Source organism: Solanum lycopersicum, chromosome 6 (assembly GCF_036512215.1).
Source record: "Solanum lycopersicum chromosome 6, SLM_r2.1".
Lineage (NCBI taxonomy): Eukaryota > Viridiplantae > Streptophyta > Magnoliopsida > Solanales > Solanaceae > Solanum > Solanum lycopersicum.
Genome location: NC_090805.1, coordinates 9,238,105 through 9,265,229, shown reverse-complemented (window position 1 = coordinate 9,265,229; position 27,125 = coordinate 9,238,105). Strand labels below are relative to the sequence as shown.

At 35.7% G+C, this 27,125-nt stretch overlaps 2 pseudogenes; one reads left to right on the top strand and one right to left on the bottom strand.

Moving 5' to 3' along the window:
- Window positions 1-2,588: 2,588 nt before the first annotated feature.
- Window positions 2,589-3,872, bottom strand: LOC138349110 (uncharacterized; annotated as a pseudogene).
- Window positions 3,873-25,407: 21,535 nt separating this feature from the next.
- Window positions 25,408-26,620, top strand: LOC109118908 (uncharacterized; annotated as a pseudogene).
- The last annotated feature ends 505 nt before the right edge of the window (window positions 26,621-27,125 follow it).

Sequence of the window (27,125 nt, the reverse complement as noted above, 5' to 3'; positions counted from 1 at the left end):
ATTGCATTATTTCTGTCTGATTGTTGATAGCTTTTTGTATAATAAGTTTGTGGTGTTCTCCTAGGACTAACTTTAGGACTATTTTTGGGACTATTATATGGGGTTTTAACTCTTGACGTACTAGGTCTATTCATATCTCCTGTGTTTATTTCTAATTTTTTTGGTTTATTTATCTGTTCTAGAATTTCTGTATATGTTTCACTTATATCACTTATTTCTGATTGTTGGTCATTTTCATTTTCGTCTATTTCATTTACTTCAATATCTTCATTTAGATCTTTTAGATCTTCATTTAGCTTCTGTTCCATTTGTTTTATTTCATTTGTTAATTCTAGCTCTTTATCTTTTTGTTTTTGTTTATTTTCATATAATAATTTTAACCTAGCTAATTCTTTTTCTAATTCACTTATTCTTGTATTTTTTATTTCTTCTAAATTTTGTACTTCTTGTTTTGCTTGTGTTTTTATTTTTTCAATTTCTCTTGATTTATATATTTCTTCATTTTCTTTTGTTATTCTTACCATAGCTGTTAAGCTATCTTCTAATTTTGCTGTTTCTTTTTCTAGCATTAAGTATAAGTTATTTCCTATTCTCTTGTATCGTCTTCCTAAATTTGAAAATACTATTTTTATTATCATTTCATCTTGGTTTTCATATGTTTTTTCGTCTACTACAAATTCTTATTTATTCATTATGATATCAATTGATTTTTTCTATCATTATCTGTTTTGACTAGTTGTGATAGTTCATATTCTATATATAAAGATCTTAATTTTTTCCATATTTTTCTTACCTTTTTATCTATCTTAGTTCTTTTTATTTTAATATTTTTATTTTTATTCATCATAACCTTTTATATAATATTTTAAAAAGCTTACTTAATTTATCTGGATATGTAATCTTTTTTAATCTGTAATTTCTACCATATCGCCTTAGCCAATATTCAGTCATATTTAATCTCCACTATCTAAATAATCATATAAATCATACATGTCATAATAAAGCTCATCTTGTATACTTTGTATAGCTCTGGTATGGTAGATATTTCATCTCCTGTTTGGGTATAAACTGTATTAAGTAATCCATAACTATAACATGTTTTTACTAGATTTGCATTGGTGCCTGGTTGCGCTATTAACTTATTATATCCTTGTAGCTTTTGGGTTATAAAATCAGTATTAGGGTCTTTGGTAGCTGGAGATCTAGGTGTTGAGTTTAAATAATTTTGGATTTTATAAAGGTTTTCAATATATGAGCGGGTTATGTGGTTGTAGGCTTTTTTATCTTGGTTTAAACTTTCTGAGTAAGTATGTATTTGTGGTGGTATAAATAATGAGTCTTTTTGGTTCTTTGGAATAAATGGTTTATCGAAGATTTTGTTCATATTTAAATTTGTATATCTTATTCCACTGGCTCCTTTTGTTGTAGATGTGCTTGCTGTAGCTGCATTTAAACAAACATTGTCATGGGTTTTATGGAGTTTCCCAACGTCTCCTTCTAGTTCTGGCTTTTTACCGTCCGCCGAATGACGTAGCTCCGCATTTTTAGAGTCATGCTGCTGACTGTTAACTTTCAGTAACTCTTCCCATACTGTCCACCTTCGTAGAAAGTGTAGTAATTGCTTTGAGTATTTCTTCTATTGTATCTTGTTCAGTTTGAGTTCCTTTTTCTTGATAGGTAGTCTGCAACAAGGTTCTTGTCAGTCTTAATTACTTCAATTGTAAATGTAAAATTTAATATATTCAATACTAATCTCCTTATTTCTTTTGTTGTAACTGAATCTTCTAATTTTTTTTGTTATCCGCCATTTTACCTGTGTTATCTGTTCTTACAATAAATTTATTGTAAACAATATATGGTTCAAATGCTAATAAACATTTATATAATGCGAATAATTCTTTTCTATTTATTTCCCATTTTATTTGTGCTTCTGTATAAGATCCTGAATAATATCTACAATGGTGTTCTATTTTTTCTTTTTCATATTTGTATTTTAAAACTCCTCCGTAACTATGATCACTCGAATCTGTTTCAACAATGTAAGTAAATGTTTTATTTTCATCAGGAAAATATAATTTTGGTAATTTTTTACATAGATTCTTAATAATTTTTATATGTTTTTTATCTTTATTATCAAAATGATATTCTACATCTTTTTTAAGTTTTTTATGTAATGGTTTTAAATGTTCTGCTAATTTTGGTATATATTCTCTTACCTGGTTTACTAATCCTAGAAAGGATTGTAATTTCTTTTTTGTATCTATATTTTCATCAATATTAATTATTTTTTGTACTATATGAGTTTGCATTTTTATTCCATTTTTATCTATTTGTATTCCTAGAAATTCTATTTGTGATTTCATAATTTCTACTTTTCTTTTACTCAAACTTATACCTATATTTTTTACTATATGTATAAATTTTTTCAATAATCTTATATGTTCATCTTGTGTTCTAGAATATAACAATATGTCATCTATATATACAATACAGTTTTCTAGTTGGTTTAAACAGTTATCCATAAAATGTTGGAATCTACCTGGTGCATTTTTATATCCAAAAGGTAAAACATTCCATTCATAGAAACCTTGTGGTACTGTGAATGCTGTTAATTGTTTGGATTCTTCTTCAAGTTTTAGGTGGTAAAATCCTGATTTGCAGTCAAATTTGCTAAAATAATTATTTCTTTCTCTGTTGTTTCTTCATTCGTGTTCACTATCTCACTAGGTAGTCCAGGGCATGTATGTCCTGTTCTTATAATTTCTTCTTCTAATACTAATTCTCTTGTTATATAATTTTCTTCTTGTCCTGTATTTATTAATATTTTATATTTTCTTTGGTCTATTATTCCTGTTATGAAATAATGATATGGTGTTTTTTCTTCTTTATCTAATAAGCTTTATGGAATTTCATATTTTCTTTTAGATGTACTCATCCTTGATGAGGTAGCTCTTGTCAATGTATTTGGTACGCTTGAAGTGCTTAATCTTTCTTTTACTATCTCTAAATCTTCTTCTATATCAATTTCTTTATAGCTATAGTCATTATTGTCTATTACAGTAATTATTCTTTCAAAAGGATTTTCTTTTCTTATTTTATTAATTTTATTTCTTGCTGTTATTTTATGCTTTGTTGTTAATATATATAAATTTTTACATCTTGCTGTAAATAATTTGCTCCCTGGTGCTAGTTCTATTCCAGACATTTTCCAATATAGAACTAATGATCTATCTATATTTTTATCTGTGAATGATACTGTATAATTAGCACTTATTGTAAACTTAAATTTTTGATATATTAAGTTTCCTTTTACTGCACTAATTATGCTTTTTTCTATAGGGTGTACAATTCTATCATCTGCTAAATATATTTCTATAGGTGTATCTATTCCTTCTCTAAAGCAGGCTTTTATTAATATTTCTGTTCCTCCTAAATGTACATATTTTATTGGTGTTTTAGCTTTTATATCTTGTATTTCTTTGTTTATCATTCTTTTATTTATTATAGGTATATATGCTTTTCCTCTTGTGTATTTACAATCTATGATATGTTCTTTTTGACTAACTACATAGTATTCTTCTTTTTGTCTTTTAAACCAATTTCTTAAAATAGGTATTTCTAGTACTTTTTCAACACTTAAATCTAATTCTTTTCCTTTTATTTGTTCAAATATCGTATTATCAAATATAATTTTCTGTTCTGATGATTCTTCATCTTGATATTCTTCCTTAGATATTATTTTTATTTCATTTTCAGACATTATATTTCTTCATCTGTTTCGTTATTATCTATGTTAATATTTTCTACTTCATTCTCAGTTTCTATGTCTGATACTTCATATATACTATCATTTTCACTTAATTCATAATCTATGTACTCTATTTGCATATATTTTTCATTGTCTATTATTAATTCTGCTATTTGTTTTCTTTTTGGATTTTTGGGTAATTTGCAATCTTTAGCTACGTGTCCTATCTTTCCACAATTATAACAAGTACATTGGGATATTTTTCTTTTTGGTCTGTATGGTCTTTTTATTTTATGATTTTTTACATAATACCTTCGTCTTGGTTGTTTATATTTATATATAGTTTTGTTTTTTCTATAATTTTTATATTTTTTATATTTTTGTTTTTTAGTTGTGCATCCAAATTGTGGTGCCATATTGCATTATTTCTGTCTGATTGTTGATAGCTTTCTGTATAATAAGTTGGTGGTGTTCTCTTAGGACTAACTTTAGGACTATTTCTGTGACTATTATCTGGGGTTTTAACTCTTGACGTATTAGGTCTATTCATATCTCCTGTGTTTATTTCTAATTTTTTGGTTTATTTATCTGTTCTAGAATTTCTGTATATGTTTCACTTATATCACTTATTTCTGATTGTTGGTCATTTTCATTTCCGTCTATTTCATTTACTTCAATATCTTCATTTAGATCTTTTAGATCTTCATTTAGTTTCTGTTCCATTTGTTTTATTTCATTTGTTAATTCTAGCTCTTTATCTTTTTGTTTTTGTTTATTTTCATATAATAATTTTAACCTAGCTAATTTTTTTTTCTAATTCACTTATTCTTGAATTTTTTTATTTCTTCTAAATTTTGTACTTCTTTTTTTGCTTGTGTTTTTATTTTTTCAATTTCTCTTGATTTATCTATTTCTTCATTTTCTTTTGTTATTCTTACCATAGCTGTTAAGTTATCTTCTAATTTTGCTGTTTCTTTTTCTAGCATTAAGTATAAGTTATTTCCTATTCTCTTGTATCTTCTTCCTAAATTTGAAAATACTATTTTTATTATCATTCCATCTTGGTTTTCATATTTTTTTTCGTCTACTGCAAATTCTTCTTTATTCATTATGATATCAATTGATTTTTTCTATCATTATCTGTTTTGACTAGTTGTGATAGTTCATATTCTATATATAAAGATCTTAATTTTTTCCATATTTTTCTTACCTTTTTATCTATCTTAGTTCTTTTTATTTTAATATTTTTATTTTTATTCATCATAACCTTTTATATAATATTTTTAAAAGCTTACTTAATTTATCTGGATACCTAATCTTTTTTAATCTGTAATTTCTACCATATCGCCTTAGCCAATATTCAGTCATATTTAATCTCCAATATCTAAATCATCATACAAATCTACCCTCGGAAAGTTTAGAAGTACTTAGGAATGATAAGAAAATGGATGGATCCGCATCAGCAACAAATATAGATATACTAGATAAATATGAATCAGCAATAAGAAATGAATTTGGAGGCATGACTTCAGATATAAGAGAACAAAATAGAGAAAAAATAATAAATAGACAACTTATGACAAAAACTTTCTAAAGATGGTAATTATAACATTATTCAAACATGATAAACAATTATAATTAACAAGAGATTTTCAGGAATAAATTAATTTAGCTACTCATGAGCAAGATTACTCTCTAAGATTCCTAGTATGTGGATACATACCCAAAAGAACAAAGAGTCTTGTTCAAAGACAAATGGTTTAAAGATATGAAGAGATTCAAAACAGAAATTGAATTCTTCAAATGGTTTGAAGCTACAGGACAAATCGGTGAAAATAGCTCGTCACTTCAAGTCTTGGTCAACAAATGGCACACCAAAGACAAGGTTGTCGAGAGTATCACTCCACCTCTTGAAGGTTTGAATATCCCTTACCGAAAAGAGATCATTAAAGCAGCTCCTTTCAAAAGGCCTTCTGTCCACAAAGAAACTTCTATAGTGACTGTCGAAGACATAAATAAGGTATTCGAACAAAATAATTATACTAACCAAGCGCTTCATATTGTTTCTAAACAGATTGAAGAATCTACGTATAATCACAGCGGCACCAGCAAAATTGCCAGCAAACCCTGTTCTTCTAAATCAGGTTTCAATCTTGAAACTAATCCAATATTTAAAATCCATAAAGTTTCCCCAGAAGACTTTCCCAAACCAACCTATAAGTTTAGCAATACCCCAGAAATCCTTGAAAGGATAAATGAACAACTTAAGAGAATCAAGATCTCTCAAGGAGATAAAGTTGATAAAGTTGTAACCATCAAAGATAGGCTTCCACATTCCAAAAACTTTTATCCCAGACCTTCCTTTCCAGACGTCCAGTTTGAAGAAAACCATATGCATCCACAAGGTGTTGCAGATGGTACTGGTATAACAGAATGGAACATTAACGGAATGGCCGATGGTCAAATCTATAACAAGCTCCAAGAAATGGGAATGAATGTTACAGCTTATAAGTGGAAAGGAAGCACTGATAAACAAGCAGCTAACAAGATAGTTGCAGGTTTCACCGGTACACTAAGAAACTGGTGGGACAATTATCTTACAGAAACTAACAGGAACAACATCCTTGAAGCTATCGCAACTGAGGATGTGGTTAAGCAAGAAGGTGGTCAAACCACCACTACAACGGAAATAGTTGAAGATGCTTCTGCTTCTCTTTTATACAGCATAGCAAAGCATTTCGTGGGAGAGCCACGACTTTTCCAGGATAGGAGTCTAGAAATTCTAAACAATCTTTATTGCAAGAAGTTAACTGACTTCAGATGGTATAAGGATATGTTTATAACCAAAGTCATGCTAAGAGATGACTGCAATAATGATTACTGGAAAGAAAGATTTCTCAGTGGTTTACCCCCTCATTTTGCAGAAAAGGTTCGATCAAAGATAAGAGATCGATGTGAAGGAAAGATCCCATACTCAGATATGACTTATGGTGATCTCACAAGTTTAATTCATTTTGTAGCCATGGAGTTATGCACAGACCTTAAGCTAAAAGAACAGCTTAAGAAAGATCAAAAGTTTTCGAGTAACGAACTCGGAAGTTTTTGCCAAGACTTTGGATTTCCTAGTTTTAAGCCACCTTCAGCACAGAAGCTTAAAAAGGATGAACGATTAGAAAAATCGTCTCCAAAGAAGAAGTCTCCCAAAAGGGAAAGAACTTCCAAAAATAAGAGAAGCAAAAGGACTTCTCGCAAATCTTCCGATGAATGTTGGACTTGTGGCAAAACAGGACATAGAGCTCCTGATTGTCCAAAAAATAAGAAAAAAGGAAAGAAAATCAGCCTTGTTCAAGTAGACGAAGAAACTAAAGAAAAGTTTCTTGCTATCCTGAATGAAGAAGAATCTGAATCAGAGTCTGAATCAGAATCAGAATCATCAGAAAAAAGTGAAACAGAGGAAGAACAATTTCTCAACGTAGCAGTTTGCTATTGTGGCAATCATTCAATAAGAGTACTCTCTGAAGACTCAGCCGAAATCCTTTTTTCAACTATTGAGCACATCAAAGATGATGAGGCTCGGAGGAACTATCTCCTTGCACTTCAAAAACTGGTCCTTAAGCAAAAGGATAAAGAAGTTACAAGGAATGTAACCCCCTTCAACATGAAACAAATCATGCAAAGGTACACTGATAAAAAAGAAGAACCTTCTATCAGTGATCTTCGAGGAGAAGTTAAACTCCTAAAAGAAGAAGTTCGTGAAGTTAAATCAAGACTTCACAAAATAGAAATTGATGCCCTTGCAAAGCAATTTCTTGAAGAAAATAAGGTTTCTCTTAAAGGAAAAGAGACTGCTACCTCCGAAGACGAAGAATCTTCAGATCAATCAGCCCCTTCATCTCCTAAAGGTATAAACAACGCAGGTATTAGCATGATCATTAAGGTAAGACCTCCAAAAGGGTTCTACCAAGCTATACAACGCGACTGGTGAGCGTATCTGTATAAATTATAAGCTTTCTAATGCTCATATCTGCAATGACGGTATATGCCTTGCTAATGATTTTTTCATAACAAAAAACATTAATGAAGAAATTATTTTGGGTATACCTTTTATTACCCAGATAAAACCTTATATTTCTGATTTTGATTCAATCAAAACAAAAATTTTAGGAAAACAAATTTCCTTACCGTTTATCAAGACGCTTTCTCTTGAAGAAAGTAAATTTTTACGTCAACAAACTGCTTTCAAAATAAACCAAATTAGTTTTTTGAAAGATGATATTAAAATTAAGAAAATTGAGCAAATTTTAAAAACCCCGGTTATGGTTGCTAAAATTAACAATCTTCAAAAGAAATTTGAAGAAGAAATTTGCTTTGAATTTCCAAACACTTTTTTGGAGAGAAAATCTCATATTATTGATTTACCACACATTGATGGATTCAATGAAAAGGCTATCTCTACAAAAGCTAGACCTATTCAAATGAATCATGAATTGATGGTAATCTGTAAAAAAAAGATTAATACTCTTTTAAAAAATAAGATTATTCGCCCATCTAAGTCACCTTGGAGTTGTTCAGCATTTTATGTAAACAATGCAGCTGAACAAGAACGAGGGTCACCTAGACTGGTGATTAATTATAAACCTTTAAAATCTATTTTAAAATGGATTCGTTATCCGATTCCAAACAAAAGGGATCTTTTAAAACGAACCTTTAAAGCAAATGTCTACAACAAATTTGATTTGAAATCAGGTTTTTGGCAAATTCAAGTTGCCGAAAAAGATAAATACAAAACAACTTTCAATGTCCCGTTTGGACAATATGAATGGAATGTCATGCCTTTTGGGCTTAAAAATGCACCATCAGAATTTCAAAACATCATGAACTCCATCTTTAATCATATTAGCCAGATGTCAATAATTTATATTGACGATGTTTTAATCTTTTCTGAAGACATTGATTCTCATTTTAAACATTTGAATATTTTCTTTAAAATTGTTAAGCACAATGGTCTTGTCATTAGTGCTAAGAAAATAAAATTATTTCAGACAAAAATCAGATTTTTAGGGCATGATCTTTATCAAGGCACCTATAAACCAATTTGCAGGTCTATTGAGTTTTCAAATAATTTCCCAGATGTCATCTTGGATAAAACTCAACTACAGAGATTTCTCGGGAGTCTTAACTATGTAGCTGACTTTATTCCTAAAGTTAGACATATTTGCAAGCCCCTCTTTGACAGGTTAAAGAAGAATCTTTCACCCTGGGGTAACGATCATACTAAGGCAGTTGTTCTACTTAAAGTTATGGTTAAGAACCTTCCTTGCTTAGGTATCTCTAACCCAGACTTTTTTATGATTGTTGAGACTGATGCTTCTGACATCGGATATGGTGGCATTCTTAAACAAAGAAAAGACCCCAAATCTACGAAGCAGCTGGTCCGTTATTATTCAGGAACCTGGAATTATGCCCAAAAGAAGTATAGCACGATCAAAAAGGAAGTCCTAGCTATTGTTCTTTGCATAACCAAGTTCCAAGATGATCTAGTTAACAAAGAATTTCTGCTTAGAGTGGACTGTAAATCTGCTAAAGAAATCCTTCAAAAGGATGTCAAAAATATTGTTTCTAAACAGATTTTTGCTAGATGGCAAGCTTTATTATCCAGCTTCGATTTTCAAATCGAATTCATTAAAGGTGAAAGTAACTCTTTGCCTGATTATTTAACGAGAGGATTTTTGCAGGGTAAACATGAGACCACAAATCAGGCCAATGGTAGGCAAACAACCAGTTAGGACCAATCCTAATGAACCAGCCAGTACAGGTCCCTTTGCAAGGAGGCCTGAAATTAACCTAGCAAGACCTGATGTAAACAGGTACTCAGCTTTGGCAAGTTTGCCACCCATTAATACAACAGTACTCCTACAGAGTCGACCAACCGGAACTCTGGTATTAAAGAAACCTTTTGCAAAGGATCAAGAAGCCAGCACCTCTTCATCACCAAGCAGAGAACTTAGATTCTCTCAGAAACAGACAAGTGACTGCTACACAATGAAGCAGCCTCAAAGTTTTGCAGAAGCAGTTACTCCAAGTAGCTCCCAGACGACTCCAAGAGAGAAAGAGAAATTTGAAATGATTTCTCTGAATATCATCCCAATCCTTGCACTCGACAAGGAATATGAAGGTTATGAGGTCAAACATCTCTTGAAGCCTATCTACACCAACAGGAATTACGTCGAGAAAGACAATTCCTTAAAAACCAGAAGGTACTTTGAGTTTATTCTCATTGATACCGGATCACTAGAAATAGAACATGAATTGGCAGATAAATCTGACCCGGAAAGCATCGCCTATTCAAAATTGACGATAAAAAAGATCTTATCTCCGTATAACTGGCCTGTAGACCATCTACAAACTCCGATCAATCTATCCAAGAGATTCAACCCTCAAACCTACAACTGGTTTGATTATAAAAACGCTTGGATGAATTTCATGTATGTCAGGCCAACCACCCACACGTGGTTTATCAAATATTGTCCAGAGGTATCAGCCTCAATCATACCAAGATGGTTCTATGAATGGTGGAGCCTTTTTGGTGGAAATAAGCATGTGATGCCTCGTCAGTTTTTAGAAAATTATCCGCAATTCCAGGCTGAAGAAGGCATATCAACCCTCCCAGAGCACATCAAGCTCTGTAAGTACTTTATAAAAAGACGTTTATTTTATATTTTATTATGGACGTTTGTTATTGTAGATTTTGACAGGATCAAATTCTTGTCCAAAGAAATCCGAATTAAAGGATGGTCTCCCGCCAGAAAAGGCAATCCATCTCCTTCAAAGGGAAAGGAAATATCTCAGGCGTTACCTTCAAAGAGTGACTTAAAAAAGAGAGTTGAAAAGGCTCTCTCAGAACTTGACGAAAATCCAGATGAAGCTGCTATTAACCAGCTACTTGATGAGGCCTCATCACAAAGTGATGACAATGGCGACATGCTTAATCCAAAAGCATTAGCCAGATCTTATCTAAATCCTTTTGACTGAAGAGTCCTAATTGAGGCTATTAAAAGCCAGAATAATTAGTCTTCCAGGTAGAGATTCATAGAATCACAATTACCAAGGAAGAAGCAAATGGAGCTTCAAAGAAGACAGAATCTTTTGCTGACTCAGTCACGACGAAAGGAATTCGCTATCAAAGGCCCACATCATGGCATACAAAGTCAGGCATCTTCACTATTCAAAAAGAAGAAGATGACAAACAACTTTAAGTCAGGCATCTTTGCTTTTCAAAAAGAAAAAGATGACAACCACTTTACTTTTGCTTTAACCAAAAGAAAAGGACGAGAATCAAGGGCCAATCAGAAGATTAGCTTTTAGATTTTCAAAATCTGTTTGTCTCTCAGCTTTGCCTATAAAAGGCATTTTAGTTTTTCAGCTTAAGCATCGAAAATTCTTCACCAGAACAATTTTTTGAATGCTCTCTCTTTATGTAAACATTATGCTTTGTATGAAATAAAGTTCCTCTAAGATTTCTGTAAGCAACTTTGAAAATTTCTGTAAGTTCTTCTTTATTTAAATTCCGCAATTTTTCTTATAGGATTAATTTAGAATTTATTTTGGAAGTTAAACTAAGTTAATTCCGACTATTTAATCTTGTGAAAAATAATTTTATCTTGTTGAGGTTGTGTCTCTGCATAAGTCTGAGTATGCCGATTCATTTCCGGCTTTAGAATTTGGATAAGCCTAAAAGACGGATCATTGTAAGTCCGTAAGTCCTAGTGAGAGGCAGGCCGCCGATCTGTATGGTGTTCCGTTCTACAATAAGACTTGCCAAAGACACGTAAGATCCAATATGTGAGATATTAATTATTTATTCACCTGATTATTAAGTCATTATTAATCTTGTTAATCTTACAAGTTAAGTTCTAAGTTCATTTTATAAATATAAACTTCAATTATAAGTTTTTTATAGTTTAGATAATCTCTGTTAAAATTATTTCTACCAACTTGCTTATCCTTGATATTCTTTCAGGCCAAAGACAACTGTTTAACTATCATGAATAACAATAATATTGTTAACTCTGTTAATTGATCTATATCTAAAGAAGATATGCGTTTACAAAATTGGAGTATTCCAAAAGAACCTGTTAATAAGATCTACCAAATAGGTAATTTCAGCATGTTTAAAAGTTTTAATATAAAAACTTGTGAATCAACCTCTACAATTAATAATTCTTTAGAATATATCAAATTGCTCGTTGCAGCTGACATTGACAGGTACAAGAAGGAATTCAAATTCCTTCACATTGGTCTTGTTCAGATTGCTGTTAAACCTCTATTCCGAAAAGGTCTAAATATTCCTATCTGTCTTATGCTTAGAGATGCTAGACTTCTCAATGTCGAAGACTTCTTACTAGAAATCTTAGAGTGTAATCTTGCTCATGGGCCAGTTTACTTTAATTGTTATCCAAACTTTTCTATAGAAATAGAAGATCCTCATATTCTTGACACCTTGACCCTCCACATCAAGACCAAGATGTTGCTCTCCATCATCGCCCTTTGACGAAAAATACGGTCGAACAACGTTGGGCGTGGCATGCTATCATCTCCTTGGGCAGCACACACGGTCGAACGACGTCGGGCGTGGCATCACATCACCGCCTTTTGACAGCACACATGGTAGAACGACGTCGGGTGTGGCATGCCATCATCGCGTTTGGGCAGCACACACGATCGAACGACGTTGGGCGTGGCATGCCATTATATCCCTTGGACAGCAAACACGGTCGAACGACGTCGGGCGTGGCATCCATCATCGCCTTTGGGCAGCACAAATGGTGGAACGACATCAGGCATGGCATCCCATCATCGCCTTTAGACAGCATGCACGATTGGACGATGTCGGGCATGGCATGCCATCATCGCCATTGGGCAGCACAAACGGTCGAACGACGTTTGGCGTGGCATGCCATCACCTCCCTTAGACTGCACGCACGGTCGAACGACATCGCGCGTGGCATGACATCATCGTTCTTGGACAGCACACACACTCAGATGACGTCAGACATGGCATGACATCACCGCCCTTGGATAGCACACACGATTGGCAATGTCAGGCGTGGCATGACATCACCGCCCTTGGACAGCACACATGGTCGGCAATGTCAGGCGTGGCATGACATCATGGCCGTTGGACAACACACACGGTCGAACGACATTTGGTGTGGCAAGCCATCATCGCCTCTAGGTAGCACACACGGGTCGAACGACATTGGGCGTGGCACGCCATCATAGCCCTTGGACGACAAACACGATCGAACAACGTCGGGCGTGGCATGCCATCACCGACTTTGGACAACATACACGATCGAACGACGTCGGGCGTGGCATGCCATCATGGCCCTTGGACAGCACACACGGTCGAATGACGTCGGGCGTTGCATGCCATCATAGCCCTTGGACGACAATCACGGTCAAAAGACGTTGTACGAGGCATACCATCATCGCCCTTGGACGGAAAACACGGTCGAACGACATCGGGCGTGGCATAACATCACCGCCCTTGGACTGCACGCACGGTCGGATGATGTCGGGCGTGGCATGACATCACCTCCCTTGGACAACACACACGGTCTAACGACGTCTGGCGTGGCATGACATCACCTCCCTTGGACGGCAAACACGGTCAAACGACGTCAGGCGTGACACCATCACCGCCTTTGGACATAACACACGGTCAAACGACACCGGGTGTTTCATGCCATCATCGCCTTAGGGCATCACACACGGTCAAATGACGTCGGGCGTCGCATGACATCACCGCCTTTGGACAGCACACACGGTCCAACGACATCTGGCATGACATGCAATCACTGCCTTTGGACAGCATACACAGTCGAACGACATTAGGTGTGGCATGCCATCATCGCCTTTGGGCAGCACACACGATCGACAACGTCGGGCTTGGTATGCCATCATAGCCCTTGGATGGCAAACACGGTCGAACGACGTCAGGCGTGACATGCCATCACCGCGTTTCGACAACACACACGGTTGAACGACATTGGGCGTGGCATGCCATCATCGCCTTTGGGAAGCACAAATGGTCCAACAACGTCAGGCGTGGAATGACATCACCGCCCTTGGACTGCACGCACGGTCGAACTACGTCGTGCGTGGCATTAAATCATCGCCTTTGGGCAGCACACACGATCGATCGACGTCGGGCGTGGCACGACATCACCGTCTTAGGACAGCACACACGGTCCAACGATGTCGGGCGTGACATGCCATAACCGCCTTTAGAAAAAACACACGGTCAGACTACGTCGTGCGTGGCATGACATCACCGTCGTTGGACAGCACACGGTCGAACAACGTCGGGCGTGGAATGCCATCATAGCCCTTGGACGGCAAGCACGATCGAACGACGTCGAGCGTGGCATGCCATCATCCCCTTTGGGAAGCATACACGGTCGAATGACGCCGGGCGTGGCATTCCATCATAGCCCTTGGACGGCAAACACGGTCGAACGACGTCAGGCATGATATGCCATCACTGCCTTTGGACAACACACACAGTCGAACAACGTCGGACGTTGCATGCCATCATCACCATTGGGAATCACACACGGTCAAAAGACGTCGGGCGTGGCATGACATCACTGCCTTAGGACAGCAAACACGATCCAACGACGTTGGGTGTGACATGAAATCACTACCTTTGGACAGCACACACGGTCGAACGACGTTGGGCGTGGCATGCCATCATCAACTTTGGGCAGCACAAACGGTCGAACGACATCAGGTGTGGCATGCCATCATCTCCCTTAGACGGCAAACACGGTCGGACGACGTTGGGCGTTGCATGCCATCACTACCATTGGACAGCACACACGGTCGGATGACGTCGGGCATGGCATGCCATCACCGCCCTTGGACAGCACATACGATCATACGACGTCGGGCTTGGGATGACATCACCTCCCTTGGACTACACGCATGGTCGGACAACGTCGGGCGTGGCATGACATCACCGCCTCTGGACTGCACGCATAGTTGGAAAACGACGGGCGTGGCATGACATCACCGCCCTTGGACAACACACACAGTCGGCAACGTCGGGCGTGGCATGACATCACCGCCCTTGGACAACACAAACAGTCGGCAACGTCGGGCGTGGCATGACATCACTGCCTTTGGACAGCATACACGGTCGAACGACATCAGGTGTGGCATGCCATCATCGCGTTTGGGCAGCACAAACTATCAAACGACGTCAATGTGACATGACATCACCGCCCTTGGACAGCACACACGGTTTGCAACGTTAGGTGTGGCATGACATCACCGGCCTTCAACAACACACACGATCGTACGACATTAGGCATGGCATGACATCACCACGCTTGGGCAGCACGCACGGTTAGACAACGTCAGGCACGACATGACATCACTGCCTTTGGACAACATCAGGCGTGGCATTACATCACCGCCCTAGGGCAACACACACGGTCGGCAAAGTCGGGCGTGGCATGACATCACAATATTTGGACAACACACACAGTCAAACGATGTCGGGCGTGGCACAAACGGTTGAACAACGTCAAGCGTTGAATGACATCACCGCCCTTGCACTGCACGCACGGTCGAACTTCATCGGGCGTGGCATTCAATCATCGCCTTTGGGCAGCACACACGGTCGAAAGACGTCAAGCGTGGAATGACATCACCGCCCTTGAGCTGCACGCACGGTCAGACTTCGTCGGGCGTGGCATTCAATCATCGCCTTGAGGCAGCACACACGGCCGAACGACGTCTGGCGTGGCATGATATCACCGCCCTTGGACAACACGTATGGTCAAAAACCGTCGAGCGTGGCATGACATCATCGCCTTTGGGCAATACACACGGTGGAACCACGTCGGGCATGGCATGTTATCATAGCCCTTAGACGGCAAACACGGTCGAACAACTTCAGGCGTGACATGCCATCACCTCCTTTGGACAGCTCACACAGTCAAACGACGTCGGGCGTGGCACGCCTACATCGCCTTTGCGCAGCACACACGGTCGAATGACATCGAGCGTGGCATGACATCACCGCCCTTGGACTGCACGCACGGTTTGACGACTTCGGGTGTGGCATGACATCACCGCCCTTGGCCAGCACACACGGTCGGCAACGTCGGGCGTGGCATGACATCAGGGCCTTTGGACAGCACACACGGTCGGCAACGTCAGGCGTTGCATGACATCACCGCCCTTGGACAACACACACGGTCGGCAACGTAGGGCGTGACATGACATAACTTCCCTTGGACAGCACACACGGTATGACGACGTCGAGTGTGGCATGACATAACCTCCCTTGGGTAGCACACACGGTCAGACTACGTCAGGCGTGGCATGACATCACAGCCTTTGGACAGTACACACGGTCGAACAACGTCGGGCGTGGCATGCCATCATCGCCTTTGGGCAGCACACACGGTGGATCAACGTCGGGGGTGGCATGCCATCATAGCCCTTGGACGGTAAGCACGGTCGAACAACGTCAAGCGTGACATGCCATCACCGCCTTTGGACAGCACACACTGTCGAACGACGTTGGGCGTGACATGCCATCACCGCCTTGGATAGCACACACGATCGAACGACGTCGGGCGTGGCATGTTATCATCGCCTTAGGACAGCACACACGGTCGGACGACCATTTTCTTAATTGCGGAATTTAAATAAAGAAGAACTTATATAAATTTTCAAAGTTGCTTACAGAAATCTTAGAGGACCTTTATTTCATACAAAGCATAATGTTTACATAAAGAGAGAGCATTCAAAAAATTGTTCTGGTGAAGAATTTTTGATGCTTAAGCTGAAAAACTAAAATGCCTTTTATAGGCAAAGCTGAGAGACAAAGAGATTTTGAAAATCTAAAAGCTAATCTTCTGATTGGCCCTTGATTCTCGTCCGTTGCTTTTGGTTAAAGCAAAAGTAAAGTGGTTGTCATCTTCTTCTTTTTGAAAAGCAAAGATGCCTGACTTAAAGTTGTTTGTCATCTTCTTATTTTTGAATAGTGAAGATGCCTGACTTTGTCTGCATGATGTGGGCCTTTGATAGCGAATTCCTTTCGTCGTGACTGAGTCAGCAAAAGATTCCGTCTTCTTTGAAGCTCCATTTGCTTCTTCCTTGGTAATTCTGATTCTATGAATCTCTACCTGGAAGACTAATTATTCTGGCTTTTAATAGCCTCAATTAGGACTCTTCAGTCAAAAGGATTTAGATAAGATCTGGCTAATGCTTTTGGATTAAGCATGTCGCCATTGTCATCACTTTGTGATGAGGCCTCATCAAGTAGCTGGTTAATAGCAGCTTCATCTGGATTTTCGTCAAGTTCTGAGAGAGCCTTTTCAAGTCTCTTTTTTAAGTCACTCTTTGAAGGAGACGCCTGAGATATTTCCTTTCCCTTTGAAGGAGATGGATTGCCTTTTCTGGCGGGAGACCATCCTTTAATTCGGATTTCTTTGGACAAGAATTTGATCCTGTCAAAATCTGCAATAACAAACGTCCATGATAAAATATAAAATAAACGTCTTTTTATAAAGTACTTACAGAGCTTGATGTGCTCTGGGAGGGTTGATATGCCTTCTTCAGCCTAGAATTGTGGATAATTTTCTAAAAACTGACGAGGCATCACTTGCTTATTTCCACCAAAAAGGCTCCACCATTCATAGAACCATCTTGGTATGATTGAGGCTGATACCTCTGGACAATATTTGATAAACCACGTGTGGGTGGTTGGACTGATATACATGAAATTCATCCAAGCGTTTTTATAATCAAACCAGTTGTAGGTTTGAGGGTTGAATCTCTTGGATAGATTGATCGGAGTTTGTATATGGTCTACAGGCTAGTTATACGGAGATAAGATCTTTTTGATCGTCAATTTTGAATAGGCGATGCTTTCCGGGTCAGATTTATCTGCCAATTCATGTTCTATTTCTAGTGATCCGGTATCAATGAGAATAAACATAAAGTACCTTCTGGTTTTTAAGGAATTGTCTGTCTCGACGTAATTCCTGTTGGTGTAGATAGGCTTCAAGAGATGTTTGACCTCATAACCTTCATATTCCTTGTCGAGTGCAAGGATTGGGATGATATTCAAAGAAATCATTTCAAATTTCTCTTTCTCTCTTGGAGTCGTCTGGGAGCTACTTGGAGTAACAGCTTCTGCAAAACTTTGAGGCTGCTTCATTGTGTAGCAGTCACTTGTCTGTTTCTGAGAGAATCTAAGTTCTCCGCTTGGTGATGAAGAGGTGCTGGCTTCTTGATCCTTTGCAAAAGGTTTCTTTAATACCAGCATTCCGGTTTGTCGACTCTGTGGGAGTACTGTTGGATTAATGGGTGACAAACTTGCCAAAGCTGAGTACCTGTTTACATCAGGTCTTGCTGGGTTAATTTCAGGCCTCCTTGCAAAGGGACCTGTACTGGCTGGTTCATTAGGATTGGTCCTAACTGGTTGTTTGCCTGCCATTGGCCTGATTTGTGGTCTCGTGTTTACCCTGCAAAAATCCTCTCGTTAGATAATCAGGCAAAGAGTTATTTTCACCTTTAATGAATTCGATTTGAAAATCGAAGCTGGATAATAAAGCTTGCCATCTAGCAAAAATCTGTTTAGAAACAATATTTTTGACATCCTTTTGAAGGATTTCTTTAGCAGATTTACAGTCCACTCTAAGCAGAAATTCTTTGTTAACTAGATCATCTTGGAACTTGGTTATGCAAAGAACAATAGCTAGGACTTCCTTTTTGATCGTGCTATAATTCTTTTGGGCAGAATTCCAGGTTCCTGAATAATAACGGACCAGCTGCTCCGTAGATTTGGGGTCTTTTCTTTGTTTAAGAATACCACCATATCCGATGTCGGAAGCATCAGTCTCAACAATCATAAAAAGTCTGGGTTAGAGATACCTAAGCAAGGAAGGTTCTTAACCATATCTTTAAGTAGAACAACTGCCTTAGTATGATCGTTACCCCAGGGTGAAAGATTCTTCTTTAACCTGTCAAAGAGGGGCTTGCAAATATGTCTAACTTTAGGAATAAAGTCAGCTACATAGTTAAGACTCCCGAGAAATCTCTGTAGTTGAGTTTTATCCAAGATGACATCTGGGAAATTATTTGAAAACTCAATAGACCTGCAAATTGGTTTATAGGTGCCTTGATAAAGATCATGCCCTAAAAATCTGATTTTTGTCTGAAATAATTTTATTTTCTTAGCACTAATGACAAGACCATTGTGCTTAACAATTTTAAAGAAAATATTCAAATGTTTAAAATGAGAATCAATGTATTCAGAAAAGATTAAAACATCGTCAATATAAATTATTGACATCTGGCTAATGTGATTAAAGATGGAGTTCATGATGTTTTGAAATTCTGATGGGGCATTTTTAATTCCAAAAGGCATGACATTCCATTCATATTGTCCAAACGGGACATTGAAAGCTGTTTTGTATTTATCTTTTTCGGCAACTTGAATTTGCCAAAAACCTGATTTCAAATCAAATTTGCTGTAGACATTTGCTTTAAAGGTTCGTTTTAAAAGATCCCTTTTGTTGGGAATGGGATAACGAATCCATTTTAAAACAGAGTTTAAAGGTTTATAATTAATCACCAGTCTAGGTGACCCTCGTTCTTGTTCAGCTGCATTGTTTACATAAAATGATGAACAACTCCAAGGTGACTTAGATGGGCGAATAATCTTATTTTTTAAAAGAGTATTAATCTCTTTTTTACAGATTTCCATCAATTCATGATTCATTTGAATAGGTCTAGATTTTGTAGAGATAGTTTTTTCATTGAATCCATCAATGTATGGTAAATCAATAATATGAGATTTTCTCTCCCAAAAAGTGTTTGGAAATTCAGAGCAAATTTCTTCTTCAAATTTCTTTTGAAGATTGTTAATTTTAGCAACCATAACCGGGGTTTTTAAAATTTGCTCAATTTTCTTAATTTTAATATCATCTTTCAAAAAACTAATTTGGTTTATTTTGAAAGCAGTTTGTTGACATAAAAATTTACTTTCTTCAAGAGAAAGCGTCTTGATAAACGGGAAGGAAATTTGTTTTCCTAAAAATTTTGTTTTGATTGAATCAAAATTAGAAATATAAGGTTTTATCTGGGTAATAAAAGGTATACCCAAAATAATTTCTTCATTAATGTTTTTTGTTATGACAAAATCATTAGCAAGGCATATACCGTCATTGCAGATATGAGCATTAGAAAGCTTATAATTTATACAGATATGCTCACCAGTTGCGTTGTATAGCTTAGTAGAACCCTTTTGGAGGTACTTGGTTGGGATAAGACCTTCTATTATGCAGTTACGATCCGCACTACTGTCTAACAAAGCAATTTTGTTAAGTACAAAATTAGGACTAATTACAAGCTTAATCATAATGTGAGAACTCTGAGGTCTTACCTTAGTGATCATGCTAATACCTGCGTCGTTTATACCTTTAGGAGATGAAGGGGCTGATTGATCTAAAGATTCTTCGTCTTCGGAGGTAGCAGTCTATTTTCCTTTAAGAGAAACCTTATTTTCTTCAAGAAATTGCTTTGCAAGGGCATCAATTTCTATTTTGTGAAGTATTGATTTAACTTCATGAACTTCTTCTTTTGGGAGTTTAACTTCTCATCGAAGATCACTGATAGAAGGTTCTTCTTTTTTATCAGTGTACCTTTGCATGATTTGTTTCATGCTGAAGGGGGTTACATTCCTTGTAACTTCTTTATCCTTTTGCTTAAGGACTAGTTTTTGAAGTTCAAGGAGATAGTTCCTCCGAGCCTCATCATCTTTGATGTGCTCAATAGTTGAAAAAAGGATTTCGGCTGAGTCTTCAGAGAGTACTCTTATTGAATGATTGCCACAATAGCAAACTGCTCCTTCGCAGTTACAGCTATCTGAATCATTTTGAGCTACGTTGAGGAATTCTTTTTCCTCTGTTTCACTTTTTTCTGATGATTCTGATTCTGATTCAGACTCTGATTTAGATTCTTCTTCATTCAGGATAGCAAGAAACTTTTCTTTAGTTTCTTCGTCTACTTGAAGAAGGCTGATTTTCTTTCCTTTTTTCTTATTTCTTGGACAATCAAGAGCTCTATGTCCTGTTTTGCCACAAGTCCAACATTCATCGGAAGATTTGCGAGAAGTCCTTTTGCTTCTCTTATTTTTGGAAATTCTTTCCCTTTTGGGAGACTTCTTCTTTGGAGAAGATTTTTCTGATCGTTCATCCTTTTTAAGCTTCTTTGCTGAAGGTGGCTTAAGACTAGGAAATCCAAAGTCTTGGCAAAAACTTCCGAGTTCGTTACTCGAAAACTTTTGTTCTTTCTTAAGCTGTTCTTGTAGCTTAAGGTCTGTGCATAACTCCATGGCTACAAAATGAATTAAACTTGTGAGATCACCATAAGTCATATCTGAGTATGGGATCTTTCCTTCACATCGATCTCTTATCTTAGATCGAACCTTTTCTGCAAAATGAGGGGGTAAACCACTGAGAAATCTTTCTTTCCAGTAATCATTATTGCAGTCATCTCTTAGAATGACTTTGGTTATAAACATATCCTTATACCATCTGAAGTCAGTTAACTTCTTGCAATAAAGATTGTTTAGAATTTCTAGACTCCTATCCTGGAAAAGTCGTGGCTCTCCCACGAAATGCTTTGCTATGCTGTATAAAAGAGTAGCAGTAGCATCTTCAACTATTTCCATTGTAGTGGTGGTTTGACCACCTTCTTGCTTAACCACATCCTTACTTGCGATAGCTTCAAGGATGTTGTTCCTGTTATTTTCTGTAAGATAATTGTCCCACCAGTTTCTTAGCGTACCGGTGAAACCTGCAACTATCTTGTTAGCTGCTTTTTTATCAGTGCTTCCTTTCCACTTATAAGTTGTAACATTCATTCCCATTTCTTGGAGCTTGTTATAGATTTGACCATCGGCCATTCCGTCAATGTTCCATTCTGTTATACTAGTACCATCTGCAACACCTTGTGGATGCATATGGTTTTCTTCAAACTGGACGTCTGGAAAGGAAGGTCTGGGATAAAAGTTTTTGGAATGTGGAAGCCTATCTTTGATGGTTACAACTTTATCAACTTTATCTCCTTGCGAGATCTTGATTCTCTTAAGTTGTTCATTTATCCTTTCAAGGATTTCTGGGGTATTGCTAAACTCAGAGGTTGGTTTGGGAAAGTCTTCTGGGGAAAATTTATGGATTTTAAATATTGGATTAGTTTCAAGATTGAAACCTGATTTAGAAGAACAGGGTTTTCTGGCAATTTTGCTGGTGCCGCTGTGATTATACGTAGATTCTTCAATCTGTTTAGAAACAATATGAAGCGCTTGGTTAGTATAATTATTCTGTTCGAATACCTTATTTATGTCTTCGACAGTCACTATAGAAGTTTCTTTGTGGACAGAAGGCCTTTTGAAAGGAGCTGCTTTAATGATCTCTTTTCGGTAAGGGATATTCAAACCTTCAAGAGGTGGAGTGATACTCTCGACAACCTTGTCTTTGGTGTGCCATTTGTTGATAAAGACTTGAAGTGACGAGCTATCTTCACCGATTTGTCCTGTAGCTTCAAACAATTTGAAGAATTCAATTTCTGTTTTGAATCTCTTTATATCTTTAAATCATTTCTCTTTGAACAAGACTCTTTGTTCTTTTGGGTATGTATCCACATACCAAGCTCTTTTTAGAGCATGCTATGGGCTAACCCACCATTTGTTTATTTTCTTTAAGTCAGGAATAAACTTGTCGACTGACTTAATGGTTCCAATTAAATCTTTCCTTTTGTGAGAAGGAGCTTTCATCTCGTTGGGAGTGGGGCTACCTGTAAAAAGAATTAGCTAGGTTAAAATTATTATATGAAAATAAACAAAAACAAAAAGTAAAGAGCTAGAATTAACAAATGAAATAAAACAAATGGAACAGAAACTAAATGAAGATCTAAAAGATCTAAATGAAGATATTGAAGTAAATGAAATAGACGGAAATCAAAATGACCAACAATCAGAAATAAGTGATATAAGTGAAACATATACAGAAATTCTAGAACAGATAAATAAACCAAAAAAATTAGAAATAAACACAGGAGATATGAATAGACCTAGTACGTCAAGAGTAAAACCCCCAGATAATACTCCCAGAAATAGCCCTAGATGTAGTCCTAGGTGGACACCACCAACTTATTATACAGAAAGCTACCAACAATCAGACAAAAATAATGCAATATGAAACAGTAGACTAAATAAAAATTGGACACCTAAACCAGCAAATGAACAATACAATTTCTTAGATTTAGATTGTGTCGCAGATATAAATAAAGCAATATTGTTATGGATAGAAAATATGTCTAAACAGTTAATAGAAAACAAAATAGAAACAGCAAAAACACCAAGATACGTAGAAAGAACATTCGTAGGAACAACAAAATTATGGATAGAAAATCTACCCTCGGAAAGTTTAAAAGTACTTAGGAATGATTAAAAAAATGGATGGATCCGCATCAGCAACAAATATAGATATACTAGATAAATATGAATCAGCAATAAGAAATGAATTTGGAGGCATGACTACAGATATAAGAGAACAAAATAGAGAAAAAATAATAAATAGACAACTTATGATAAAATTAGCTATATGTAAAATGTGTTACTTAGAAGAATATACTTGCGCATTTAAAGAATATTATTACAAAGCTAAAAACAATTTAGACGAAGCAAAAGAAATAAGAAGACAATATTATACAAAATTACCAGAACCATTTAGTACAAACGTAATAAAAGATTGGAATAATGAAGGAATGGTAGATACTTTAGGATCTAGAATAAAATTTTTAAATTAATGGTTCATACAACTATGTGAAAACCAAAAAGAAAAATTAAAAATGGAAAAAGTATTAAATAAAAATTTATCATGTTGCAAAAATAAAATGGCACCACAATTTGGATGCACAACTAAAAAACAAAAATCTAAAAGATATAAAAATTATAGAAAAAACAAAACCATATATAAATATAAACAACCAAGACGGAGGTATTATGTAAAAAATCATAAAATAAAAAGACCATACAGACCAAAAAGAAAAATATCCCAATGTACTTGTTATAATTGTGGAAAGATAGGACACATAGCTAAAGATTGTAAATTACCCAAAAATCCAAAAAGAAAACAAATAGCAGAATTAATAATAGACAATAAAAAATATATGCAAATAGAGTACATAGATTATGAATTAAGTGAAAATGATAGTATATATGAAGTATCAGACATAGAAACTGACAATGAAGAAGAAAATATTAACATAGATAATAACGAAACAGATGAAGAAATATAATGTCTGAAAATGAAATAAAAATAATATCTAAAGAAGAAACTTTGATGATCTAGAAGAATTTAAAATACATATAAATGAATTGTTAGAAAATAATTACATACAAAAAAGCAATAGTAAACGTACAAGTCCAGCATTTATAGTAATAAAACACAGCGAACAAAAAAGAGGTAAAAGTAGAATGGTCATAGATTATCGTAATCTAAATGCTAAAACTAAAACATACAATTATCCGATACAAAACAAAATACTAAAAATAAGACAAATACAAGGATATAATTATTTTAGCAAATTTGACTGCAAATCAGGATTTTACCACCTAAAACTAGAAGAAGAATCCAAGCAATTAACAGCATTCACAGTACCGCAAGGTTTCTATGAATGGAATGTTTTACCTTTTGGATATAAAAATGCACCAGGTAGATTCCAACATTTTATGGATAACTGTTTTAACCAACTAAAAAACTGTATTGTATATATAGATGACATATTGTTATATTCTAGAACACAAGATGAACATATAAGATTATTGGAAAAATTTATACATATAGTAAAAAATACAGGTATAAGTTTGAGTAAAAGAAAAGCAGAAATTATGAAATCACAAATAGAATTTCTAGGAATACAAATAGATAAAAATGGAATAAAAATGCAAACTCATATAGTACAAAAAATAATTTATATTGATGAAAATATAGATACAAAAAAGAAATTACAATCCTTTCTAGGATTAGTAAACCAGGTAAGAGAATATATACCAAAATTAGCAGAACATTTAAAACCGTTACATAAAAAACTTTAAAAAGATGTAGAATATCATTTTGATAATAAAGATAAAAAACATATAAAAATTATTAAAGATCTATGTAAAAAATTACCAAAACTATATTTTCCTGATGAAAATAAAACATTTACTTACATTGTTGAAACAGATTCGAGTGATCATAGTTACGGGGGAGTTTTAAAATACAAATATGAAAAAGAAAAAATAGAACACCATTGTAGATATTATTCAGGATCTTATACAGAAGCACAAACAAAATGGGAAATAAATAGAAAAGAATTATTCGCATTATATAAATGTTTGTTAGCATTTGAGCGATATATTGTTTACAATAAATTTATTGTAAGAACAGATAACACACAAGAAAAATAGTGGATAACGAAAAAGTTAGATGATTCAGTTACAACAAAGGAAATAAGAAGATTGGTATTGAATATATTAAATTTTACATTTACGATTGAGGTAATAAAAAGTGACAAAAATATGATTGCAGACTACTTATCAAGACAGAGTTACACAGCCAGGACAAGATAATCTTATGGAAAACATACTCAAAACCCTAACTACACTTTGTACAAAAGTGGATAGTATGGGCTTGAGAATCCAAAAGCTAGAAGAAAATGTAGAATCTACAAGTCAGCAGCATGACTATAAACATGCGGAGCTACGTCGTTCGGCAGACGAAAAACAGCCAGAGCTAGAAGGAGAAGTTGGGAAACTCCGGAAAATCCATAACAATGTTTGTTCAGATACAGCTGCAGGTACAAGTAAAAGAACTAGTGAAAAACCAAAAAACACAAACTTAAACCAGTTATTTGCAAAACCATTTACCCAAAAACCACAAATGCAGATACCAGCAGAACCACAAACATCAACCTATGCAGTAAGCCTACAAAACGACAAAAAAAGATATAACTATATTACCCAATCTTACATTGAAAACATATACAAAATCCAAACATACCTAAACCTAAACCCAAGATCTATACAAAAAAAATCCCGAAGAAGATTATATAACCCAGAAACTACAAGGATATAACAAACTTATTGCACAACCTAAGACCAACCCCAACCTAGTAAAAACATCTTATAACTACGGACTACTAAATACAGTATACACATATACCGGAGAAGAGATAGTAGGAATACCAGAATTACATAGAGCATTTCTAACATATAAAAGAATTACCAAAGGAAATTTATTCTATATAAAATGTTATACAGCACCAGCAGAGATATTATACGAAGAGATAAAATCACCAATACAGGTGGTAAAGATAGGATCAACAAAAGATATAATTATTCGAGAAGAGATAGAAAAACAAAATGAGATACCAAAAGTAGAAATACCTATTTTTTATGCAAATAAAAGAATAATTGGTATAGCTACGATTATACAAGAGCTAGCAAACAATTATTTAAATGGCAATGCTATTTGGAGCTATTATGCAAGAGATCAGGTAATGATATATGCAAAGTCCAAAGAACTAAGAAAATCAGATATGGACGAAGTTCAAAGATGGATTTTGTCATTGTTACAACCAGAAGAACAACCATCTACGAGAGCTTTGAAGAAAGGATTTATTTCAGAAGAATTATTAGTAAGGTATTGCAAACTTATCAGCAACAAATATCCAAACCACAAATGCTCCAAATGCAACGGAAAAGACAATGTGATACCTACAGTTGATTTAGAATAAAGATAAAAAAAATTATTGTTGGCTGAATAATAGCCATATGTATAAAGTATTATATGTATTATTGTGTCGGCTGAATATCAGCCATATGTATAAAGTAAGAGTGTTTTTATTTTTGTCGTCTTGCGTCGGCTGAGAAAAGCCAAATGTACAAAAGTTGTAAAGTAAATAGTTTGTCGGCCAATCATGCAAAAAGTTTGTCGGCCAATTATGTTAAGTAAATAGTATTTATGTGTAATTTATGTGTATAAATAGAGGAACTTTCCTCATAAATAAAACACTCCTTCATCCTTACATCTCTCTTCTTTCTGAATACTCTCTCTTTACACTTCCACCCAAAATTGGTATCAGAGCTAGTTAAACAAATAATTATGGAAAAGAAACCAACTATGTCGGAAGATCTACAAAAATAGGTATACCATTTTATATTCATGAGTAGCTAAATTAATTTATTCCTGAAAATCTCTTGTTAATTATAATTGTTTATCATGTTTGAATAATGTTGTAA